Source organism: Budorcas taxicolor, chromosome 11 (genome assembly GCF_023091745.1).
Source record: "Budorcas taxicolor isolate Tak-1 chromosome 11, Takin1.1, whole genome shotgun sequence".
Classification (NCBI taxonomy): domain Eukaryota; kingdom Metazoa; phylum Chordata; class Mammalia; order Artiodactyla; family Bovidae; genus Budorcas; species Budorcas taxicolor.
The window spans coordinates 155,023,258-155,031,114 of record NC_068920.1 but is presented as its reverse complement, the minus strand read 5'-3'; the positions used below and the strand labels follow the sequence as shown (position 1 = coordinate 155,031,114).

Here is a 7,857-nt window from a genome sequence, read left to right as displayed (position 1 = left end):
GTTGCTTTTGACAGGGAGGACATAATATGATGGTAGATTTCTAAGCCATCAAAGGAGAATGTCTTTATACCTTTATGGACCCGACTTCCTGAGACTCGTCTTTATTTAGTCTGGGAATTGGCTGGCAGCTGGCTGTAGCTAAGGAATCTTTGACCTTGTAAGCAACAGCTTCAGAGTTCCTTGAATTAGCTGACTGAGTGTGTGTTTGTCTTTGGAAATACAAAGCCTGGGACATATTGTGGATAAAGTGTAGATTTTGAAGTCAGGTCTGGATTCAGGTCCCAACTCACAGCTTCCTAGTTATAAGAACAAACGACTCTCTAAAATCCAAGTTTCCCCATCTGTAAAATGGGATTATTGGAAGGATTAAATAAGATAATGGAGCACCATGCCAGGTTCTTAGTGCTTAATAGCAGGTGCAATTTAATCAGTGATTACCTCATCCATGCCCTTTGCTAAGACTTTTCACAATTATTCAACTTAATGGTAACTACTGTGATAATCATCGTTATAATCATCATAAGGTCAAGACCCTGGGTCTATCTATCCAGGTACAAGGGGAAGTCACTTGTTAAGCCTCCAGCCAACATTCCACAAATGTCTGCTGAGCATTCTTATGCTCCAGACCAGGTGCTGGGTTCTGGCAGATACGAGGAGGGGCTCCTAACTCTCTCCCATCCATATCAAAGAAATAACAAAAAATGTCAGGGAAAAGACCGGATAAATTAGTTTTCACTACTGTAAAAGAGTTAATTTCCTTTATTAAAACAAAAGCAATAAGACAAGCTTAAAAAAAGTGGAGAAAAGAAAATTTAGTTATGTTATTCATAAGAGAACTGAAACAAGCCATAGAAAAAATCTCAAGTGAAATATCTCTGTATTTATAATTTATTGAATTATGTTTCAAATGAATAACAAACCACACTGAAGTGGAAAAGGACTAATTCAAGTAGCAATTTTGGGGTCATCCTTATGCAGGAGACACGCTAATCTCCATATCATTCTAATTTTAGTATCTGTGCTGCTGAAGCAAGCACCCCAAGTAGCTTTTGAACACACAGCTTTGATATACGCTCTCAGTTTAAAGATAAAAAGAACTGCAAACAAATACTGAACTTTACCTAATGGTCTTGTTTTTCACAGTGACTAATTCTGAAACTAGTCTCTGTGTACCGGCAGATTGAGTAAAAGGTGAAATGTATTAAGCATGTTGAGAGCCAGGTTTCTTACTGTTGTAGAAGAGACGTACAAATAGGAAATGATTGGAACTGAGGCATCAGTATGAACTCTTGGATTTATATTTATATATGTATGCATTTCCTAGTTGTATCCACTGAGAAGATCGACAGTGAGCCCAGCTGTGCCCAGCTCCTACTTTCTAAGTACCATAATATCATCCTCCACAGGGGAACCAGAGCTCCTAGAAGAAATGGCTGGTTCCTACATGAGACCAGAGAAAATATAGGATGAGTCTAGAGCATCGTCTTGTGCCAGAAAATAGAGAATTGCTCAATGAATATGAGAGACACATCAAAATGACACAGCGCCACCTTGAATGAGTTCTCACTGGCCGCATCTGCAACAATTTGATTATCAAGCAAATAATAATAATGATGAATTATAACCCACTGAATAAGATAAGAATTTATGGCCTCACCATCCCCTGTATGTTTCTATAACTGTAGACTCTTCTTTACAGTAGAATGCTAAGTCATAACAATAGAAATTGTCACAATTTTGCAATCATCTGAGAAATTAAAATAGATGGAAATAAAGATGCTAAGAGGGTGAAAGTTTGATGAGAAATAAAATATTTATATAGTCTCAAAGTACTCCCCCACAAATTACTTATTAATTATAAAGAGAACATCGTAATTGTACAGTAGGTAAAATTGGTAGACACCACCTTAATCAAGTGATTAAGGTAACCATCACCAGTAATAGGGCAAATGGACTTGAAGTGCTTCTTAATATGGGGCTTCCGAGGTGGCTTCCGAGGTGGCAAGAATCCACTTGCCAATACAGGAGATGAAGGAGATGCAGGTTTGAACCCTGGGTGGGGAAGGTCCCGTAGAGGAGGGCATGGCAACCCACTCCAGTGTTCTTCCCTGCAGAATCCCATGGACAGAGGAGCCTGGCTGACTGCACTCCACAGGGTTGCAGAGAGTGGCTGAGCACGCATGCTTCTCAATACGATGTGCTGAGAAAGATACAGTATCAGTGCTGTGGTATCTCTGCCCCAAATGCATAGCCTGGAACTAATCATGAGGAAATATTTGACAAATCAAAGTCCAGGAATGTTTTACAAAATAAATGACCTGTACTCTTCAAAAATAGTAATGTCATGGAAAAGAAAAAAGGCTGGAGACCCGTTCCAGAATTAAGGAAGATTTACATGTGATGTGTTATTCTGGATTGGATCTTGATCTGGAGAAAAATTGCTCTAAGCATCACCAAATTTGTATAAGATCTGTAGATTAGGTATGAAAAAGTGAAAGAAAAGTGAAGGTGAAGTCGGTCAGTCATGTCCAGCTCTTTGCGACCCCATGGACTATAGCCTACCAGGGTCCCATCCTCCATCCATGGGATTTTCCAGAGTACTGGAGTGGGTTGCCATTTCCTTCTCCAGGGGATCTTCCTGACCCAGGGATTGAACCCAGGCCTCCCACATTGTAGGCAGACGTTTTACTGACTGAGCCACCAAGGAAGTTCTAGATTAGGTATAATACTGTATAATGCTAAAATTCCTGATTTTTCTAATTGTGCTGTGGTTAAAAGCTCTCTATTGAGAGAATGAGAAAGCAAATGTCACAAAATATGAATAAATTGTGAATCCAGGGGAAAAGTATTTAGGAGTTATTTGTGTTATTCTTGTAGCTTTTCTATAACTTTGTTATTATTTCAAAGTTAAAAAGTTCAAGAGAAAAAAGAAGAAAAGAAAAAACAAACCTGTTTGGATTCTTTTCTTTAAAGAAGCTATTTTCCCTCAAGGAACTCATTCATATACTTGCCTGTTGAGCAAGTCTAGACTCTTCCCTAGTATTTCAGTGAACATCCCAATCTTTTAGAAACAAATGTAGATTTGCTTTTGAGTTCCTCATTCCTCAGCCATGTGGTGTGGGTTATGCTTCCTGACCATCAACCCTTCCTGTCCAGCTCGTTGACAATGTCCATTGAATACTTTCGCATTGCACCATCGCTGAATCACCAAGGCTCATCTCTGCACCTGACCAGAGCAGGAGTATAGGGTGGGATCTTGTGAAACTGAAAGCCAAAAATATCTGATTGCCTTTAGGGGAATAGCAAGGACTGAGAAGGAATGAGGAGGAACCTCAATGGCCTCCTGTGGGATAAGGGTCCTCATACATGCCTGGATCCTGGACTAGAAATCTCTGGATACAGCGGTGCCTGGAAGCCTCCACCCTGTGTCTGGCTGCCAAGATTTGTCTTGGAATGGGCGATCAGGAAAAGAGGGCCGTGTAAATTCCCCTCTGCAGGAGTGACGCAGAACTAATCCCATCAGTGTGGTTAGGGGTGAGCAGGTGACCGCTTTGCTAAACTGCACTTCAGGGTTCATTGGAAGTTTACCAGCTCCCTCCGGTTTGTTAAACTCTCTGTTGGCAAATGCAGTGAAATCTCTGGCTGCCCCTCTGATCTCAACCTGGTCTTGTGAGTCTGGGCACAGGGTTTGGGGTCTGACTTTCCAAGCTGCCTTGGATCCTCACATCTCAGCTCTTGAAGGCCTGCAGGTCGATGGGGCTTCCAGTTGGGATATTTGGAAGTGAGTGGCTATGGGTGGGGCTGGGAAAGTGAACGGAGGCCTTGAAAGTCACCCCTGGGATCCTTAGAGCAATGGGAGGAGCCATGGGACAGTGACAGGTAATAGGGTGAAATGGTCAGCTTTTCATTTTAGAAAATTCACTCTAGCAACTGAAGTTGAAGATCAGAGGGTGGGAAGGGACAACAAGCACAAAGATCAATGTAGAAGCTGTTACACAAATCCAGGCAAAAATAGTGAGGAGTTTTATTTAGACCTTGTTCCATAACAGAGACAGCAAACATAGCATGTATCTCACCAGCCAGACTTCTTATTCTCATGGCAAACCCTGCTAATCCTTCACTGTCCTCCCTCGCCCTGGGCCAGGTGGGCAGCTCCCATAGATGACTACTGCCAGTCAGTCCAAGTGGGCTCACTGGATGAAAGAAATGTGCTCTCCCCACTCTTCTGTTAGAGAAGGCAAGGAAGACAATCAGTTTTGAGGATATGCTTGCATTTGTTGACAACTCACGTGATCAGACCTAGAGTGATGCCCCAAGTCAGTCTTTGAGGTTCTTCATGGTGCACCGTGCTTCGCCCTGCCGTACACCCTCCGTGTTCCCACTTAGTGCTTTTGCATGTCCATTAGCTCATTTCAACCTCGCAACATTCCTGGTTGTGAAGATCGAGGTTGTCACTCCCATTTTAAAGATGAGGAAATTGAGAACAGAGATTTCAGGTAGAGTGCCCACGTTCTGCAGGTGGTAGGTGGTAGGTGGCAAATTGAGATTCAAATCAGGGTTGTCTGGCCCCCACAGCCATGGGTCCTTCCACTGGAAGATTGTTGCAGCTGCAGCAGCTGTTCAAGTCCATCAAGGCCTCGTGCAAAAAAGCCAGGCCAGGTTGGGATGGGACATTTTGGTAACAGTGACTTTCCCTGTCAATAAAATCCCTGGCTTAAAGAAACCTGGGAAACTTGTCTTTGGAATCACCCTATCTAATCTGCTCTGTGTTGAGCCATGGAGAAGGGGGGCCCTGGCCCTTGGGTAGGGGTGGGGGTATCGCTGAGGGGGTGCTGCACAGATGGTGAGGGGCGGAGGCCTCTTGCCATGGGAGAGAATAAAGTTTCTGTCCTTGCACAGTTGGAATGAGGGCCCTGGAGCCAAGCAGCCAGGGCCAGGGCAGGGCAGCCAACCTCTGGCACGTGAAATGGCACCCTGAGCTCATGGCAGATAATTCTCGGTAATAATTCATACCCCCTGGCAGGCATGCATCCTGAAAGCCCTGTCTGTTCTGCCTCACAGAGTCCCTGTTGGAATGTAGGGGCTCGAGGGACTGGCCCCAGATGTGGGCAGAGTTCAGACTGGACCCGGTGGGTAGGGTAGCGTCTGGGCACTGCCTGGGGCAGAGGGTGTCTTTGTGCTCTGTGCCCTAGGGACCCCACCCCCACTCATAGTCGCCCCGTTGGGGAGAAATGGCCCACATGCCAGGCTAAGGCCTGCTCCCTCTGCTGTTCTTCTGGGGCAGCCAGGAGGAGGGTGCTTTCATAGGTGCAGCCTGGCATCTGACAGATCCACCCCATCACTCCTGGGGTGCCCCTTCTGAGCAATGGGAGAGTGAAGGGCAAGGGGGCCTCCAACCCCCATGGCACGATCTTCTGGGCAGGTCTCAGTCCTCGCCCCCAGGGACCATTGTCTGGGGTGGCACCTGGACACCAGCAGTGATTCCGAGGGGAGCTGAATTTTTTTTCTCAAAGCTTTTTATGTATGTATATATTTATATTTATTTGGCTGTGCCAGCTCTTATTTGGGTCATGCAGGATCTTCGAAGATCTTTCAGTTGTGGCATGTAGAATCTCGCTCCCTGGCCAAGGATCGAACCCAGGTCGCTGCATTGGTAGCACAGAGTCTTAGCCACTGGACCACCAGAGAAGCCCTGGGAGCTGGGTGCGAGAACCTCCGGCATGGTGTTTTGAGAGGGTGGTGCTGCAGCTCGGTCCTCATGGCTGTGTGACCTTGAACAGTTTACACAGCAGTTGGTGCCCCAGTCTCCCCATCTGTGAAGCGTGGACAGCAAAAGTACCTATTCTGTGGGGTCACTGGGAGGATTCAATGAGATGACGCTGTAGACTCGGCAACTGAGCCTGGCATGGAGCACACATCCGGACAGCGGAGTTCCTATAGACAGTCATTGTTATTTCTTCCTTCCCCACTCAGTGAAGGGGAAATTCTAGGGCTTGAAGCCCTAGTGAGAAAATCTAGAGGGCAGGAGAAGGTCATCCCTTTTGAGGAGAGCATCAAAAAGGGACCAGAGGAGGCTCTTCACTCTCTGACCGGGAGGTAGGCTGGGAGGTGTTGGCACCTCCCTGGCTCCAGGAACAGCCCCCACTCCTTGGTAAGGCACAGGGAGCCCCTAAAGACTCTTGGTTCTCAAAGCACCAAGAACACCATGTGGATGTGTCTACGAAAGGCTTCCATACCTCTCAGCAGGTTCCCAAGGGGAGGAGTGAGACCTGCTCAGCTTGGTGCCCCCAAGGCTGGCACACAAGCATCAATCACATTGGATACCCGACAGCTCTCTGCTGGAAGAGCTGGCAGATCCTCTGAGCAGGGAATTAACTGGTCACAATGCTAACAGGAGTTACTGCCTCCTGAATGCCCACGGTGTACTGGGCATCATGCTCAGGGTTTATAAAACTGCACAAGACTTGTCACTCGTTTTCTGGTGGGTGATGCTGTCAGGCAAGCTGGTAAGGGTCAGAGATAAGTCAGTCTGGCCCCCAAGCCCCCCAAGCTCTATAGTCTCTGGCTTCTGTGGGCTACTGAGCTGCCCTGAACACTGAACTGGGGTTCAGAGCTGCGCGTCTGGCATGTGAGAGTGTTGTTGCCACAGACGACAGAAACAGCACAGCTTTCTTTACTAGCCAAGTGTCTGGCTGCAGACCAGGGTGGAGGGTTTAGGGAGGCATTTTTTCCCTGAAGATGGGTTTTCTCATTTTCATAGAACTTCAGGATGGAGAGAATTACTGGAAATATCCCATCTGCTCTCCAACCTTAATGATCTGAGATTACACTCTAGAGATTCCTGCCTGGAACCTGACTCTAGGTTCTGAGACAGATCACTCAGTTATTTGCAGACATTTGTTGGGGTCTCCTGGGTGCTGATCAACAAGAAGAGAGCAAGTTCTGCTTTCATAGAATTCAGACTCCAGGGACAGGAGACAGGCCTGAAGAAGGAAAACTAATAAATACCTGCTAGTGAAGATACAAGGAAGTTTGTGATGGGGACAACTTTAGACTCAGCATTGAGGGACAGTGTCCCTGGGGAAGCTGAGGCTTGAATGACAGAGGGAGGCGGCCATGCACAGGTGCAGGGACCACTGTCCTGGGCAGAGTAATGCAAAGCTGATGCAAAGTTGGGGGAGGGTGGGGCAGAGAACAGATGGGACTGGTGCTGGTGAGGAGCCAGAGTGGGAGGTCATGGTCCAGATTCCCTAAAACCCAGCCATGTTTGGCTTGCTTGAGATTAGGGTCAGCCCCAGTGGGGTCTGAGTGGTGACAGGGACGTGTCCCCATCAGCCTCTGCCGTGGCAGGAGTGGCACTGTGCTTCTGACTTGTCTGTCCTGTGGGGACTGGGCTGAACAAGTGCATGTATATGTGTGTTTGGGAAGCCAGTCTAAATCCAAGTCACTCATCGGTGGTTTGATTGCTCCTTGGAGGTACCTAAGGCACCATGTGAAGGCCCATTAAGTCATATGGGAGAAGCTATTCTCTTTCAGTCTCATCCTTCTGATTACATCAAGGACATGTCCACATTCTGCTCATTTGCCCTTTACATCCCCTGAACATTTGCTAACCTTCCTTTTTACACAAAGACCTTGGGCCTGCTTCACAGGCATGGTGTCCAGCGAGGCTGTGCGTTCTCAGCATCACATTCTGATCACCTTGTGTTTGTGGTCACTGGCTATCTTTTACTATCGTAAGAAAGTTCATCTCTAAAAAATTTTTTTAAGATTTTTTGTTTTCATTTTTGCCAACAGCTTATAAAGCTTCCTTTTGAAATAAAATCAGTAAAAAGAATGAAATGATCGAAAAAAGAA

General features: G+C 46.3%; 1 non-coding gene across 1 annotated transcript; it reads right to left on the bottom strand.

Moving 5' to 3' along the window:
- Nucleotides 1-932: 932 nt before the first annotated feature.
- On the bottom strand, nt 933-1,037 carry LOC128057060 (U6 spliceosomal RNA). Its single transcript, XR_008200247.1, has one exon. It is a non-coding gene; the product is annotated as a U6 spliceosomal RNA (small nuclear RNA).
- Nucleotides 1,038-7,857: the final 6,820 nt, after the last annotated feature.